The 18570-nt window shown below is 40.2% G+C and overlaps 1 protein-coding gene and 1 long non-coding RNA gene across 6 annotated transcripts in view; one reads left to right on the top strand and one right to left on the bottom strand.

Annotated features, from left to right (window-relative positions):
* BRF1 (BRF1 RNA polymerase III transcription initiation factor subunit) overlaps positions 1-18570 on the bottom strand; it is a 219292-nt gene that overhangs the window by 62711 nt on the left and 138011 nt on the right. The window lies entirely within an intron of this gene.
* On the top strand, positions 11696-12560 carry LOC120403618. Its single transcript, XR_005597617.1, has 3 exons — positions 11696-11774; positions 12111-12181; positions 12458-12560. It is a non-coding gene; the product is annotated as an uncharacterized LOC120403618 (long non-coding RNA).

Genomic DNA, 18570 nt, shown 5'->3' with positions numbered 1-18570 from the left:
AGAGAGAAAGTGGAATGTTATCATGTGCTCAAGGATTATGCTGGAGAAGGAAGATCATCCCCCCAAGTTTAATCAACTATGGGCAACTGCTGATTTGACTAGTTTCCAATGTACTGTGTGGAAAATCAGACAGTTTTATCATTCTGAGAGACAGCTTATAGCAGCAAAATATAAAATAAAATGTTGAGGGTCAGTCCGGTGGTGTCTTTGTGGTTACTGCTCCCTAATAATTTTCAAGACACTTGAGTATCCCTAGACTGATCTCGCACTCCCAGACATCTGGGTATTGAGAAGAGCAGAGAACGAACATCGATACTAGAAGGAAAGGAATTCTCGTATGGCTGTTGGGTTTTGATGAAAGTTCAGTCAGTTCCCTTTGATGAGATGGTAGATTATCACAATACAGGGCCTTTGTGGGGAACAAAACGGTTAAAACAAACAAGGGTAGGAATCATCAGTGTTCCAGAAAAAGACAAAATTCCCTGAATAAAAAAAACAAAAAACAAAAAAAAAAACCCAAAAAACTAAACTGGCCACTTGTACTACATGAAATCAGTGACAGAAGCCCAAAGCAAGTGGACAATTGTAAATTGATGAAGGATGGGGTTTTCAAATTGGTATATGGGAGCTGCATGCCCAACTTATAGACTTTCAAAATAAATTGGGCCCTTAACACTTTTATGCTTATTGGAAAATATTATCCTAAATAACTAAAATCAGGTGTTCCCTCCTTCATTTAAACTATATATGAAGAGAGTTTTCCCCTCAATTAATATTAGTGATTTGAAAATTGTTGCTATCCCAAGCACTCTCATAACTTTGTGCTCTAACTTTCTTGTGAGACGGCCTCATAAATGAAAACATTACGCTACTGCAGATGTTATGTAAATACAACAGCTGAAAATGCCTCAAGAAAGGTTTCTTACCACTATAACATTGTGACTTTGAACTTTATGATAAATTCAGCAAATGCTGCAAAGGTCTTAGGTCTCAACATGTGAAAGTTTTACATCACAACTTTAATAAAAACATTTTAAAACAATATTTTAAATTATTCCATACTAACATGTATGAACCTGCTTTTCGCCAGTTCGCTGCATCATAGTACAAGAGTGAAATTTCAGCTGCAGAATCACAGAAACGTAGGGTTGGAAGAGATGTTAAGAGATCATCTAGTCCAGCCCCCTATACTGAGGCAGGACCACCTAAACCTAGACAATCCTTGACAGGTGTTTGTCTAAACTGTTCTCAAAAATCTCCAATGACAGGGATTCCAATCTCCTTGGAAAGCCTATTCCAGAACTTAACTACCCTTAGAGTTAGGAAGGTTTTTTTAATCTCTACCCTAAATCTCCCTTGCTACAGATTAAACCCATTTCTTGTTGTCCTACCTTCAGTGGAAAACAATTGATCAGAGTAATCTTTATAATGGCCCTTAACATATTTGAAGACTTAGCAAGTTCCCTCCTCAGTCTTCTTTTCTCAAGACTATACATGCCCAGTTTTTTTTTAACCTTTCTTCATAGGTCAGGTTTGCTAAACCTTTTATCATTTTTGTTGCTCTCATTTATATTCTCTCTCCAATGTGTCCACATCTTTCTTAAAGGTGTCCTAGAACGAACAGAGTACAAGAAGCAATGGGCTTAAACTGCAGCAAGGGAGGTTTAGGTTGGACATTAGGAAAAAGTTCTTAACTGTCAGGGTGGTTAAACATTGGAATAAACTGCCTAGGGAGGTTGTGGAATCTCCATCTCTGGAGATATTTAAGAGTAGGTTAGATAAATGTCTATCCGGGATGGTCTAGAAAATATTTGGTCCTGCCATGAGGGCAGAGGACTGGACTTGATCTCTCGAGGTCCCTTCCAGTCCTAGAGTCTATGAATCTATGAATACTCCAGCTGAGGCCTCACCAGTGCTAAGCAGAGTGGAACAATTACCTCCCATGTCTTACATACCACACTCCTGGTAATACACCCCAGAATGATATTTGCCTTTTTTGCAAATGCATCACATTGCTGACATATTCAAATTGTGATCCACTATAACCCCCAGATTCTCTTCAGCAGTACTATCACCTAGCCAGTTATTCCCCATTTTGTAGTTGTGCATTTGATTTTTCCTTCCTAAGTGAAGTACTTTGCATTTGTTTTTATTGAATTTCATCTTGTTGAATTCAGACCAATTCTCCAATTTGTCAAGGTCATTTTTAATTCTAACCTCGGCCTCCAAAGTGTTTGCAACTCCTCCCAGCTTGGTACTGTCTGCAGATTTTACAAGCACACTAACTTCCTAACTGCATTATCTAAATCACGAAGGAAAACATTGAACAGTGCCGGATCCAAGACTGACCCACTATGTACTGATGCCAGTAGATATGCTCTCCCAATTTGACAGCAAATCATTGATAACTACTCTGAGTACAGTCTTTCAACCAGTTGTGCACCCACCTTCCAGTAATTTCATCTAGACCACATTTCTCCACTCTGTTTATGAGAATGTCATGTGGGACTGTGTCAAAAGCCCTACTAAAATTAAGATGTATCATGTCTACAGCTTCCCCCCAACCACTAAGCCAGTTACCCTGTAAAAGAAGGAAATTAGGTTGCTTTGGTATAATTTGCTCTCGATAAATCCATGCAAGCTATTCCTTATAACCCTATTCTCCATCAGGTACTTATAAATTATGTAATAGTTTGTTCCAGTATCTTTCCAGGCAGGAAAATTAGGCTGACTGGTCTATAATTTTCTGGGCCCTCGTTGTTCCCATTTTTAAAGATAGGTACGTACTATGATTGTTCTTTTCCAGTCCTCTAGGACCTCACCATCCTCCATGAGTTCTTGAAGATAATTACTAACAGTTCTGACATTGCTTCAGCTTGTTTCTTAAGTACTAACCGAATACATCTAAGTTATCTAAATATTTTAACGTATTATTTCTCTATTTTGCCTTGCGTTCCTTCCCCCTTGTTGTTAATATTAATTGTGCTAAGAATGTGGTCATAATTCGTCTTTTTAGAGAACACTGAAGCAAAATAAGCATTAAACGCCTTAGCTTTCTTGACATCATCTGTTATTAGCTCTTCTTCCCCCCTAAGTAGAGGACCAAGACTTGCCTTTGACTTTCCCTTGCTCCTTATGTATTTATAGCTATCCTGCCTAAAATGTCATTAAAATCCTTATTCATAATAATGTGGGCCCAATTCTGCCCTCAGAGCAATTCCCATGCAAGTCAGTAGGAGTTTGATCCATTGAGGGCAAAATCTACTATAGAGCCACATCACTTCTTTAATCATACCAGGATCTCCCTCCAAATGTATCAACCTTTTATCCCTACTCCCCAATATGACATCAAAGGGTAGAGAGGACGACAATACAGAACCATCCCACACTAACCAGAAAAGAAAATTGTTCTGTGGCAACCTCTTCACAACATTTGTGATGCTGGCATATTTGCGATGCGTGTTTGAAGAAAATGCTTCTGTTTTAATTACCTTTTTAAAAGTAACCTACAAAAGCAGGTTTGGACATTTTATACTCCACCACCACCACCCCGCACATACCAAAACAATCCAGTATGAGAGGGTCATCTTTTTTTATGAATATAAAGTGAATAGCCAATATTTTCAAGTAACTACTACTCTGGGGTGTGCAACTTAAGTTATATTAAAGAGGCGTGACTTTTAAAAAGTGCTCAACACCCAGTCTCTGAACATCTAGGCCGCTTTAAGGTAGCTCAAATTGGGACCCAGAACTGAAGTACCCAAAATCATTAGTCACTTGTGAAAATCTTGGCCAATAAAATTTGTAATGCTGCCTGAGACCTGGTCTACACAACAGGCTTATGTCAGTATAACCACGTCGCTCAGGGGTATAGAAAATCCACACTCCTGAGCAATGCAGTTATACGGACCAAATCCCTCGTATAGACAATGCTATGTCAACAGGAGGGCTTCTCCCGTCGATATGCCTCTTGGGGAGGTGGAGTACCTACGCCGGTGGGAGATGCTCTCCTGTCAGCATAGATAGCATCTTCACTAAGCACTGCAGCGGCATTGGTGCCGCTGCAGTGCTGTATGTGTAGACAAGCCCTTAGAAATGTAGCAAGTCACAGCACAGTTGGTGTCCATTTCCTTACAGAGTCCTATTTCGCCAGACTGAAAATGATATGAATTTGTACATGGTGCCTGAAATTGTGTTGTCATTTTCAATATAAACTTGTTACAGAAGTAGATGCCAGTTGTTTTCATTAGTTCAATTAGTGACAGCGACAGAAAACTCATTCCCCAACTGGTAAATTGCAGAGAAGACTCTGGAAGCAAGTTATCTTACCCTCTCTGTCTACCAGTAGTCCCTCTTCTGCCAACTTGGTAGACATTCATTAAATGCAAAGAATTATTCAGAATCGGAGGTACATTCAAATTCCTAGCTTTACATTCTCCTTAAATAAAGTCTTTTGTTACAAACTACCAATATTAACCTTAACTTCAAAGCAAAGAACAGCCATTCTGATACAAAAATTCCAGGGCAATCCTCTATAAACCAGTAGATCCTAAGAGCTGTAAACATTCATCTGTTGTGTATTATGCTGCTTGCTTTAGAGCACGGAAAGTTGTTTGCCCCTTCCCTCTTTTTTTCTTTTTCTTTTTTAAATGCCAGGAAAGAATTTTCTCCAATGCTGAACTATCCAAAACAAAGCTCTAAATGATCATTTTCTCCTTTAATAAAAATGGTTGAAATGATTTTTTTTTGTAAACACAGATGTGAGCAACATCTGGTCCCAGATCTTCAGAAGTGAGTTAAAAGCAATGATGTGATTTGATGTGGTTCTTACAAGTTTGAGATTTCTTCTTTTAAGGGAAAACACTGCAGGGTACAGGTAAAAACAGAGTCCTAAGTTTAAAAAAATCAGTTTATTATTTTTTAAGCTACAGAACGTCTGTCTTTACAGTAAATAGGAAAACAGGACAAGCAGCAGTCTTGCACTCCCTGGCTAATGTCTAGTGCAACCAGAAGGAAAATCACTACTTCCACAGCTTTCAATCACGGCTCTGAATCAATTACACTGCTCTGCAACCTGAAACTGCCAGTTTCTCACCCAGTTCCCAGAACATAAAAAAGCGTTGTCAACAGCCTTTATAGTCCCTCCAACCTACTTTGATAGACATGAGGGGTATAAATATACACATACCAGATTACGTTTGCAAATCTTTAGGACTGTTTACTGTTACCTGCAAATAATAAATGCACAACAAACCACTTATTAAAAAAAGTCACACAGCACCTTTGTAGGCGATTTTTTATTAGCCAAGAAAGCAGTTATTTGAAATACAAAAAACTACAGTAAAAAGACAAAGGTTAAGAGCATTTTTTTCTGTTTCTAGTACAGGAGGCAAACTATTTATTGCACTGTCCAGATAAGAGGATTTCCTTTCTGACAGCAATGAAGACTAAGTGGTTCTCAGGAAATCCTCTGAAGCTTCTAGAGTGGAAGGCAACTTGATTCTCTTGTACTATACTGTAAAATACATCCTCAGACACATGGTTTCATGGCAGTCCTAGAATTAAAGCACTTTAGCACAAAAAACTTAATTCATGCAACATGGCATTAGTGACCAGGCTCTCAATGCATTAGAAATACTATGCGCGCAATATGGCAAAAACAATGCGCTTACTCATAACAGGCATTTTCATGAAAACTAGATAAATACCAAACAAAGTAACTGGGGAACAAACACCAACATAAACTAAAATATCGGATAACCCCTTCTAGAGAGGGATCAAACATCACAGTAGCAAATGAAGCACCCTGCAAGAGAACTGAAGAACCCATCAGCATGGGGAAGGTTTGTGGCCAAACAGGGGTAGAGGTCCTAAGGTAACTTCTAGAGCTTTAAAGAGCCGCTGTCGAGAGAATAGCTTAGAGCAGGGATGACAACTGATGATCTGGAAGGGAAGGAGGAAAGAAAAAGGGAACCGATGAATTGCTGTGAAAGAGACTGGATTCACTGATGTGGGGTGAGAAGCCATTTGGAGGGGGAAGGGAATTTATGATAGGGGAAGAGACTGGATGATGGAAGGGCCGGGGAGGGGTGTGTGGGGGGAAGTGACCAGAACAGTGATTAAGCTTGGGGGTTGAACAGTGCATGGATGACAGAGTGGGTGTAGCTATCCGGTTTGGAACAGAAAGCTGCAAAGTACAAGAGTCAGTATGGTGTAAAGAGTACATATGAGAAAACCGTAGGGTAGGGATGTATGAGAATAAGCCCAAATCAAAACAAGGTATGTGCATGCCATCTGTCAGTCTGGATGAGCAGGAGTATGCTGCTGTTTACAGTAAAGTTGGACTAGTAGGTTTCTGAATGGGCTGGCAACTTTTCTTGATAATTTTACAAGGCAGATTTGCACTATTAATGATTTCAGTGCTGATCATTTTAAACAAAGCATCCAGATAATGTGCTTCTCCCACAATCCCAATCCACTTCCCACATGTCTCTAGTTGCCAGAAAGGCCTAACTGTCCCCTAGCCAGTTGCCAAAACCTCCATCTTCTCCCAGTCAATTTAAACTAAGTTATTTATTGTCAACACAAAAGTCTGTCACAAACTGGAATGCAGAAATGTAGGACTAGAGCAAAACAAACGTCGCAAGAAATACATTACTGATTTTGTTTCCATATTTTAAATGAAACTGTTTATTTTTGACTATGCCTCAAACTACATAAAAAAATCCAGTCTACTACAGCTGAGTGCCAATTCAATGCTAGAATTTAGGCCCAACTGGCCACAAATTACATGAGGCACGCACACAATGGAAACATAAATTACATGTGTAACTCACTGATGCCTAATCAGAACTAAGGAGTCCTGGTCAACGAGACTCCAGCCTCATATCTGTCCAAGAGAAAGAAAACACACTACACCACACCACAAATGGAGTGCCACCTCCTCGCAGGACCGTTCCTGCTAACTATAGATGGCAGAATATAGCACAGCTACAGGGTCACCTGCTTGCAGAATGTTCCCACTAGTGCAAGGAGTGCAAACATTAACTCCTCTTACTATGAAATATCTCAGACCAAACACCTTACATTTGGACTGAAAGGAGATGTCTCTGGAAAATGCCTTAAATGGGGCATTTTAAATTTAAAAAAAAAGTCTAGTCTAACAAACCAGAGCATCCTCCACCTTCTAGAAGACAAGAGAACAACTGAGCAGGGTAAGCCTTCAAGACCTCACTCTACAAAGGAGCAATATCACAAGAGTTTTGCTTTCTTCCCATCTCAATCTCCCAGTAGATGTCACACACTGGGGTGTAGCCGGTGTGACCTTGTGGTTGGAACAAGAATCTGGCCTAGTAGTAGGAGCAGAACCAGAGGCATGGTCAAGAGGCAAGCCAATGATCATTGCCAAGAGTCAGGAACCAGAACAGAATCAACAGGCAGGACTGGAGTCGTGGGCAGGAGACAAGCCAGTGGTCAGAGCATGAGTTCTGAGGAACGGCATACAAGAATGGTGGAAAATGAGCCTTACCGGTTGGTTTACATTCACTGCTTTAGACTCACCTTATTGTCATGTTACAGTACATTTTGTGTGGTTTAATTTCCCTTAATAAACGGAGCTGTTTAGAATTCCGAATTAACCACATGCTTGTGCAGAATAACAAATAAATTTTTACAATCAAGTATCTGAGAAGCAATTCCTCACACCAATATTCAAGTTCCAGATAGTGTGCTGCTTCTGCAACAGCTGATTGACATCCCTGAGTACTGCATTAGCCACTTTCACACAGTGGTCATAAAAATTCTCCCATCAAGAGATTATGATTTTAAAAGTACATGTTTAACGGTATTTCTGTGAAGTAATGGGTAAGTGGAAATGCTTTACCTGCATTTAGTCTCCTCTATTGAAGTTTTTAGTAAAGTACACATTTACTCTGCCCTAAGGGTGCTTGCATCCGTAGATCATAAGAATTTTGTTTTGTGAATAAGTTACAAGCTGTTGAAAAAAGAATTATTTGGACTGCCTCTGCCCAGGCAAAAAACAAAAAAAAACTATGTGTTGTTTTGATTCACAGTTCTATGTTCAATGTGAGCAGATTCATGAGCCTGCAAGATTGGGGCCTTAGAAAAAAGTTGTCTCTCGAGTGAGAATTCCTCACCTTCCTTTTCTCCCCTCAAGAAAAATAGTTCTCTTAGATTCTTACTGTCTTATTGCTTTGAAATCAGCCTCTAATAAAAATGCCATTCTGATGCCATTTTGACTCTGCAGTTCTTTAGAAAGGAGAAGCCATGCCTATTGAAATACATTGTTTACAACAACTACAAAATTCCTACGAACAAATCCTTCTTTACGTCCCCAAAATAAACAGTTTCAAGTTAAACTCTCTCAACTAGAGAACATCTTAACATTATCATGAAAAACAACAGCACATTTTTTTTCTGCTCTAGTTGTATTCCTATCCTCACCCCACCCTCTTAAAATTTTTGGGGGAAAAAAAAAAAGCCTGCTTACGTAAACTACTTGAAATTACCCTTCTTTCTTTTCCAAGACCAAAGCTTTGCTGTCACGGCCTTGTCTACAGCGTTACGATGGCTGCTCTCAACAACATAACAAAAGCTATTTTTTGCTGCTGAAGCCCATGCTCATCAATGGCTAGCCTGACAAAAGATCATCCACAAAGATACCAATTAGCTATCGCAAATGACATTCTTCAGCACCAACGCACAGAGACAGCACTAGCTCTGTAAGAAAGACAGGAGTCTTCTCCAACTTGTGATTTTTAGATCTATGATAACAAATACAACAGTTGTTCAAGGTGGATCTCAGGATTCTTTCGTACAAGGATCCAGGCAGTTAGTCACTCTCCACACATTAAGCCCCTGCTCCTCTCTCTCCCTCCCCCAACCATAAGGATGAAAATCTTAAAAGTAAGGGAATTTTAAAAATTGGGGCAATAATGAGAATCTTTCCCTCCACTTTTGGTGTCTCTCTTTTAATTTGGAACTTTATCACTGATTCCCTTCAATCTTTTCCCTCCCACTCCTTTTTATGCCTTTTTTGTCATCTTTCCTCCTATCTCCCCCTCCATCTTTTGGGGCCTTCTGGCTCCTATTTTCTGCATATTTTACGAATCTCTGCAGGAGTAGCAAATAGTAGCCCTTTAGAAAGGGAAGATCTGAGGAGAGTAACTGACTAGCAGCTTAATCAGTTCCCCTCTTCAGACCTTCTAAGTGCAAAGTGCTTCTACATTTCATATGGAGGACTGTGGCTGTACCATGCTCTGGAGAGTAGACAGCAAAGGAAAACTGACTAAGATCACACAATCCCAGTCAGTTTCTCTTTGCTGACAGATCATTATGTAAAACAGCAAGCACTTTACACAAGAGCTAAAGGGAACAGCTGGCTCTATGTTTAAAGTGCTGAAGCACTGTTTCTGCTGTTGCTGCCAGCAGGTTGAGTAGCCAGGCCTTGCTGTGGATACTAAATGTTGTGCTGTCCACCACAGTAGCTCAGGGTTGTCTCTTGGCAGGCACTCAGCCATCTGAGCAGGAGAGCATCTCTATTATTTAGAACTACGTCTATTCCTCCAAGGTGCCAAGACTGGATCTGTATTTCTGAGCTTACCATCTCTGTTCTGAGAACTTAAGATGCTGAATCTTCCATTGATATTATTTTAGTTATGAACAAACTTCAGACCCACAAAGGAAAATACATATATTAATACACAAAATCACTACACTGTGTATCAGGTAAGGTTGCTTAAGTAACATACCTAATACAAAACCACAAAAGAAAGGATATTAGAAGTTAAGACATGTAACAATACATACCTTCTACTCCTTCTCCTAGAAACACACCTCATCCCTGGAACTGCTCCTTTTACAAAGAGCAGAATCTTTGGGAACCTGAAGCTGGCCCAGGAGCACCACTGTCACAAAGTTCCTTTCCTTTGTGAAAATAGCTGCTGCTTTGTCAGAGATAATTTCTATTGCAATACAAATGCGGCTGGACTAGGAAAACTTCTACTCCTCCACCATATCAGCCCCAATTCAGGATGGAGAGCACATTATTTGGGGCATGTGATAGTAGGAAAAATTATACTGCTCTACTACAGTGTTCAACAGTAGAGCTAGTCAAAATATTGCAGACACTACGTTTTTTGCTTTCCTTTGCAAAAATGAAGATTTTTCATGTTCTCCATTAGCTGATGATCACTGTGCATAAGGTTTCAGTTATGACACATAATGCTCATAAATTAAGAAAGGAGCCATTACTGTGTTAGCGATCCTTTCATGAAGGACAGAATCTGCTTCGGAGCCATCTGTGCCCTTTCACAAAGAGCCTGATAGTCATCAAAATTGCTGTTGCTTGCTCACAGTTCTTGTTCTTCAAAAAACTGTTGAGCTGGCTCAAGAACTCTGCACCTGAACTGGCTGAAGAGCTTAACAAACAAAAATTTCCAAAATTGCTAGCCATATTTTTTCACTAAGATCAGGACACTCCTGAGCTGGATGAACAGTTTCACAAAGAAGAGGATCCTTGACACTTCACTCCTGAAGTAGCTGAACAATTTCATAGAGTTCCTAGTCTTCAACAAACCAGCAACTCCTAAACAGGCCATCATGGCCAGGTGATGGGCAGCCAGACCTAGTAGTTGTAACCAGAGTTCACCGTCACAAGACAGGAGTCAGGCCGGGTCAGGATACTGGGAGATCAGAGGCAGGAGACAAACTCTGATTCATGGTTCTGATCTCCAAACCAGAGTCAAACCAGGGCAACATACCAGGAAGTCAGAGGCAGGAGACAAACTGAAGATCAGAACCACAAAACAAATGCCAGGAAATCAAGTCAGGGGAGTTGGAGGAGGAAGCACACAGTCTGGAATAGGGTGGAGCCCAGTTGTTCAGACAACTTCCTATTCTTGCTGCTGGGTTCAGTAGGGCCAGAGGACCAATCAGCTGCTTCAGGACTCTGCCAATAGAACCTCAGAGGCAGAGCCTCAAACAGGAGCTAGGCTTCAGAGTGTCAGAAAGGCTCTCAGGTGGAGAGCTAGAGAGTGGCCACTCCTATAACTCCTGAGGACCCAGGTTCGAGACCTGGTTATGACACAGACTGAACAGCTCTTAGGCTTCAACAAAGCAATAGCTACTATGTTGAAGATCCTGGTCACTGTAATATTGAACTGTTTCAAAGGTCTTTGTTGTCATCAAACCAGTGGCTGCTACTTTATAAAAGTATCCTGGTCATCATAAATCTTGTTCCCCATTGGCTAACCACAATAAGGATCAAGCTATGGCAAAGAATGCTAATATCTTTTTCTTTTTGTTTCTTAAAGTCATTGCACAACCTCACAGAGCTCACTGAACTCTCTCTAGCCATGTTTTTGACTTTTTACAGATTGTAGTTTTCAAAGCAGAGGGATCTGAAAAATCATGAGATTCTGAATGAGAACTTTTCGGGATGCCAATTTTTGGCTGACTGGAACTCAAAAACTAATTAACCAAAATTTTTTGAGACACCACAGAAAATTCAAGCTTTACTCAGATTATGGGCTGAAAATTTGGTGCAGATGCACTGTTTTTCATATAAATTAAAGAGGCTGAACTCCTGCTTTAAGTTCAAAACAGAACACAACCTTCTCATAGCAGCGCTACTGTGACATCATAGTTACTATACATAGTCACACAAACGCTTATGGAATAATTACATACTTCGTTTCTTCCACTGATTTCTTGGCATAGTGATCATGAATGAATCCAAAATGCTACTTTATAAGGTAATAAGAAAAATCCAACTATAAAGCTATAAAAGTCATATTAAATTAAGAAAAGAGGACAGGAGAAAGAGGAATCAGAGATTTCTTATCTGAAAATTGTCTGTTATTAGCTTCCCCCCTCGTTCATCACTAATGGGTTAATATCTCCACACATATGGAATTGGGAAGCAGTCCAATGTTGTGACTGGAAGCTCCATGACTAAACCCCATCCTTCAACTCAGACCATCAGAAGAGTTCTTCCAAAGATGTAGAAACATTCCATTAACCTATTACTAGCATTAAGACAACAACTTGATGTAGTGTATTAATTAACCTTAAAACAATTATATGCCTAGGTCTCCCATAAGAGAAATTTTTCAATTTGATGAAGGAGAGAAGTTGCTCACAGAAAAAAAATTATCATCAGGTAAGAAATTTCTCATTCTGTTGCAGCTTTTCTCCTCATTCATCACTAATGGGAAGTAGCAAGCAATGAGTCTCAGAAGTAGGGGAGGAAAAGAAGAATCAGAGCTTTAATTATTCTTCTAATAGGGTAACAGATAGGAATGGACATCCCCCAGATAAAGGGAGAAATTATGTGTGAACAAACCCAGATCACCTCCTACCAAAGGATGCTTCTAAAAAAAAGGAATGGAAACTTTACAAATCTTCATGAGATGAGGTTCATACACTTTTTCCCCAGTGTTCCTAGGGATTTCTGTGAATAGTTTCCAGCTGCCTACCATACCAACTTTTGTAGAATTTTAACGTCTTGCCTGAAGCAACTCGGAGGCCCTAATACCTTGGCATTTTGGATAGAATGAGATGAACATGATATAACTGGTATGTATACTCCATATGCTTGAGATACCTCTTTATATCACTTATCTGAGGAATGCTCATTTATGCCACATCTTTCCAAAGGAATGACAGGAGTTAGAACAAAATGATTGGCGAACTATTTCCCAGGAACTGTGGAAAGAGGAACTCACCTTGAACAGAAAGTTTTCTGAAGCTATATGAATACACCTTTTCCTCACGAGGACGCAGTGTGGTTCTTGTACAGATATGGCAGAGGTTCCCAAACTTGGTTCGTGGCCACTGGGAGCTGCGAGCGGCCATCCCTGCAGACGCTAAGGTAAACAAAGCATCTCGCGGCCCACCAGGGGCTTACCCTGAACATGCCGCAAACCAAGTTTGGGAACCCCTGAGATAGGGGAACTAATTCCAAAATTGCTTTTCAGAGGCAATGGTGACTTTTAACTAAAGGTGCTTTGAGTCCAGAAGAAGGAATCCTTACATCAAGAAGTCTGGTCTTTTGTGCAAGTACAATGTGAGGTCCTTGGCTCTATAGTAAATCCAAAACACCTTTTCAGGACTAGCAGTAAGACTTAGAGAACCATAGATTATTAGGGTTGGAAGGGACCTCAAGAGATCATCTAGTCCAATCCCCTGCTCAAAGGGGAACCAATCCCCAAATGGCCCCCTCAAGGATTGAACTCACAACCCTGGGTTTAGCAGGCCAATGCTCAAACCACTGAACTATCCCTCCCCACTTCATTTTTTCCTTTTCCTCTCATCTGTGTGCTTTATGTGAAGAGTCTAGAAAAGTAGCAGTTTCCTCTCTGCCCAGGATATTTCTTCTATTGTTGTGGAGAAGCTTTGATCTCTGACTACTCCCTGCTTTTGGGAGGGATACAAACACTCAGATTTCAATTGAAGTCAACCTCTAACAGTGCAAAGTGACTTCCCCTGTGTGTACCATAAATGCCCACTATGTAACTTCCTACATTGTGCAAACCTTCTTCTGATGGTAGCTGATACTGGCCACAGCCATAGATAGGATACTTGACTTGATGGACCAATGGGCCAATCCAATGTGAACATGTGGGATTTTGAAGTGAACTTGAAGGATGTATATGCTGAGATTTTGGACATTTGTTTTCCGAGTATGTTCCCCACCCTGAGTGTGCAGGGGTCTAGTGTGAAAACTGGATTGGCTTTCAACATGCCGTTTGAACTCACCTGCCTATGAAGGGACATGCAGGTATGACATGTAAATGGCAATTTTGAATCATAACAGGTGCATGGTTCTATGTTCTCAAATAATTTCAGATGCATTTTGAGAAACCCACTGAGGGGATGAAGCTGATGCATGGCAACAGCAATTCTATCCATTGGAAATAATTGGTTATGGAGGACCCCTCAGTAAGTGACTCATGTAATGAATTTTTGGATCTTTGCACATCTTTACTGGAATGGTAAAATTATGGCCAAAGCCAAGTCTGTTTTGACCCCTAGGGGTGCAATTCTCTACACTGGGTGAAAAAGCTCTTCTTGATTTTGAAAAACTGGTGTTATGAATCCTCTCATATCCTTGGGGGTGAGAGGGCAGTATGTTGGTACAACTCAGAGCCCTGCGCAGCGTGAAGGTCAGCCATCTGTGAACAGGCAAGGGCATAATTCACACTCTGTAGAGCCAGTAAACGCCTCACATAGGGAACACCACTTGGCTTAGCCACGTGTCAGTGGGACAGCTCTGCCATGCCTGAGTGTGGGCAGAGGAGTCCCTGAGAAGTTCTGCAGCAGCAGGTCAGGGTGGTTACAACCAGCATGCTGCCAGAGACCCAATCCAGGGAGGGGTGAGGAGGAGGAGGAGGAAGGATGATTAATAAGTCACTATTGCACAAAGATGAATAAAAATTAAAGTTACAAAACAAAATATTTGGGAGAAACCAAAGAGCCAACTTGTTCCACTGTCAGAGGCAGAAAATTCAGTGGCCTTAGCTGAAAAGGGAGACTTAGTCCTGGTGCTTCCAGCAACAAGAATGGAACACCTCCAAAATCTATGGGTGTGGAGTGATGAATGAGGGGAGAAGCTGTGCAACAGAAATATAAACTGCTGTTTTAAATAAAATCTTCTAATGTCAAACTATAAATGCAAGTAAAAGGAAATTATTCGGCTTATATAGTCATCCATTTCTTTCTACTTAACCAATTCAATAAATCTCCAGGAAATTCTACTACTAACACAATAAAAGATTTAGACACGTCTAAATAGGCACACACACAAATATATATTTAGGACATCAAAAGGATCATGAAAAGTTTATAAATCTGGGGTGAAATCATAACCCCAATGAAATCAGTGGCATAACTCCCATTAACTTCAGTGGGGCCAGAATTTCACCCAATACATATGACAAATCTACAGTGCATTACCCTCAAGATTCACACGCCCTGTCCCAAATGACAGTTGGCCCTCCCAAGAGGCTTTCCCTACAACACTCATTTTGTAGTTCACATATTTAGAAAACAGTTAAGACCTTTAAAATTGTAAATCAAGAGGTTACATTCTATTCAGTTTGTTTTTCTCAATTTAAACCCTGTATGACACTGAATGTAATTAATTCTTAATTCTATTCAGATGTTCTCATCACCTATTTAACACTAGTGTTACAAAGGCTGCTAGAAGGTCAAAAACTATGACTCATCTCTTGTGTAATTAGAAAATAAGGTTCATCAGACTTACTAATACTTCTGTGCCATGCATCCATTTTATTCTGAAATGTATATTGCAGAATTAAAGTTGTTTTTCTTTTTTTAATTGGATAAAGACTCTCCCACTGGGCTTATTACTATCAATGTAAGCTGTACCAGATAGAGCACTTTATTATGGCAACAATTCTCAGAAATATGGCTATGCATTTTTAAACATTTCCTGAATGCTTTAAATATTTGTTTCACATATCTGATTGATCTGACTGTATTTGGTGTTTCATCCACAGTTGATTTCTTTTCAATGAGAAAGTTATTTTAAAATAAACAAAAAAGCAGTTGTGCGCAGATAAATACAGGTACTTCAATATTACTTAGGGAATGTCTACACTGGCAAGTTTCTGCACCACAAGATATACCACTTTTATTAAAACGCTGAAATTAAACCGCTGTTGCATGTCCACACTGTGTTCCTTGTGACGCTGGAGCGCATCCACATTAGCAGCTCTTACAACAGCAAAGACAGCAGTGCATTGTGGTAGCTATAACACTGTGCAGCTGGCCACAGGGTGCTTTCGGAAGGATTTGCAATGCCTCGTGGGGCAGGCACAGCGTCACATGAGGCAGGTTTCCCAATCCCATTGTTCCATGGGCATCCTACTACATTGCCAGCTGCTTTTCAAGTGAAGTGAAACACCTCTGCCTGTGTGTTTAACAGCACCCACATTAATGGTTTTCTTTGTGTCCCGGAGCAGATCAGCACAGCACACAACAGCTGTCAGAAACAGTGCTTTGAAAGGGGAGGGGTGCATGTCTCCAGGGCAGCCGAGTTCAAAACAATGAGCAGAGTGCTTTCTGAGCTGTAATTGGCCTCCAGAGCTGTCCCATAATGCCTCAAGTGACCAATCAAGTGTCTACACTGGCAACAGAGCGCTGGAGCCTCTACGCAAATAGCCTCACGACTCTTGTTGAGGTGTTTGGGTTTTTTTTTGCAGCACTGCAACTGTTTCTGCGCACAAAGTGGCTTGGCAGTGTGTACACCTCTGCAGTTTGAGAATAAAAAGCTGCTTTACTGAGCAGAAACTTGCAGCGTAGACAAGCCCACACTTAGGAAACAAAATTGAAAACAGAACTTTTGAGCCTCTGTTCAGCATGGAGCTGGTTTCCTCTTAGAAGGAACAGATCCTTCTTATGTGAAGAAAGAACAGATTGTTATGTTAATTTCGACTAAGCAAACTTTTTCTGTGTGCAGTAAGTGGTCAATTATCATTTGCAGTCCACTGAAACAAGCAAGTCTGAAAGCTGGCAGAGATGGTCAGAAGAGGATACTGTGAGCAATTTGATACAAGATATACCAGTATAAATCCAGCATTTTAAAAGAATGAAAAGATGAGATTTTGACAACATGTGATTAATGGCTAAACATGGTTGCAAACAGGGCCAAAGTTATATGTCTGCTCCAATACAGCATCATGGATTAAAGTACTACAAGTCAATTAAAACACAGTATTAATTTTACTGGCACTTTAAAAAATGAGGACGTTTTCCATATTGCAACAAAAATCAATGTAGAAATCTGAGTATTAACAGAAATTTTAGCCTATCAATATCACTTAAAATACACCGGTCAAATTAAATGGATCATCTGAGCTCAAAATATTTGCCAGCAACATACTAGACAGAAGCTGTCACACACATTAAAGATTGGGCAAGCTGGCAGGCATCTGAAATAGCCCCTCATCTCCTGTCTACTGGGAGAAGACACTAGATTTCCCAGCAGGACACTGACCATTGATTTGCTGCATTGCCCTCAACTTTGTATCAGCCTTGGCTAGGAGATGTGGGGTAAATATGGAGCTGCCATTCTCCTGGGAGTAGGGCTCATTATCACTAACTCACAGTGGTAGCAGACAGGCATAGCAGATTCAAGAAGGACCAAATCAGGTGACCTTTTCTGGCACTGAGAATAAGGAATCAATGACTCAGAGGGGTATTTGGCTGTTGTTCTGCAAGGGTTCTATAAGTCAACACATAAGCACCTTATCACTAATACCAAACTTGACAGGTAGCCAGTGCAAGTGGGCTAAGATTGGGGGCACATATCTGTGCCGATAAATAAAACAAGTAGAATGCCTATAAACAAAGCATGACAAGGATCTATTGGTGAGGCCAGAATCTCTGCATGCACAAAAATTTAATTCTGGAAATATTTCTCCAGTGCTATAAAACTGACTTCATCAATGCAGTGACATGGACACCAAAAGTAAAGCCTAAATCATTCGGAATGTCAAGACCTGACTGAAAGAAATGGTTGTATATCTGAATTAAACAAGGAGACTGAGGAAGCTTGCCAAAACTGGGGGAAAGCCAACAGATGTGACGGAGCACATGGTTTGGACAGATATATCCTTTAGGGGAGGATTTATTAGAGGGGATACACTATAACCTAGCAAAGAGGAGAGGATAGAAGTTGATAAACTACAGGCAGAAACTGAAACAGTCAAACTAAAAAGAACTGCACTCAATTACATCACATGAAGGCAGACAACTAAATATTGAAATATTTTATAAGGGCTTTTATATAAATGCTAGAAGTCTAAATACTAAGATGGGTGAAATTGAGTGTCTGGCATTAAATGAAGATATTGATATAATAGACATCTCAGACCTGGTGGAATGATGATAATCAATGGGACACAGTAATAGCAGGGTACAAAATATATAGGAATGATAATGAATGTGAAATGCTATGGGAGATTAGAGAGGCAACAAAAACAGAAAACCCAGTAATAATGGGTCAATAGGGGGACTGGGAACATGTCACCTCAGGATGAGATTCAGAGAGAATATTTCTAGACACCATTAATGACTGCTTCTTGAAGCAGCTAGTCCTGGAACCCACTGGGGAGAGAGAATTCTTGATTTAGTCCTAAATGGCACACCGGATGTGGTCCAAGAGGTAAATATATCTGAACCGCTCGGTAACAGCAACCATAAGGTAATTAAATTTTACATCCTTGTAGGGGAGAAATTGTCAAAGAAACCCACCACAGTAGCATTTAACTTCAAAAAGGGGAGCTACACAAAAATGAGGAAGCTAGTTAAATGGAAATTAAAAGGAACAGTCAAGAGTGAAATGCCGACAAGCTGAACAGAGACTATTTAAAAACACCATAATACAGGCTCAAACTAAATGTAAAAACAAACAAAAAAAAAACAACAACAACAAAAAACGGTAAGAGGACAAAAAATGTCTCCATGGCTAAACAACAGAGCAAAAGAGGCGGTTAGAGGCAAAAAGACATCCTTTAACCATTG

This window comes from Mauremys reevesii, linkage group 4 (genome assembly GCF_016161935.1).
Source record: "Mauremys reevesii isolate NIE-2019 linkage group 4, ASM1616193v1, whole genome shotgun sequence".
NCBI lineage: Eukaryota > Metazoa > Chordata > Testudines > Geoemydidae > Mauremys > Mauremys reevesii.
This window is presented reverse-complemented; position numbering and strand designations above follow the sequence as displayed.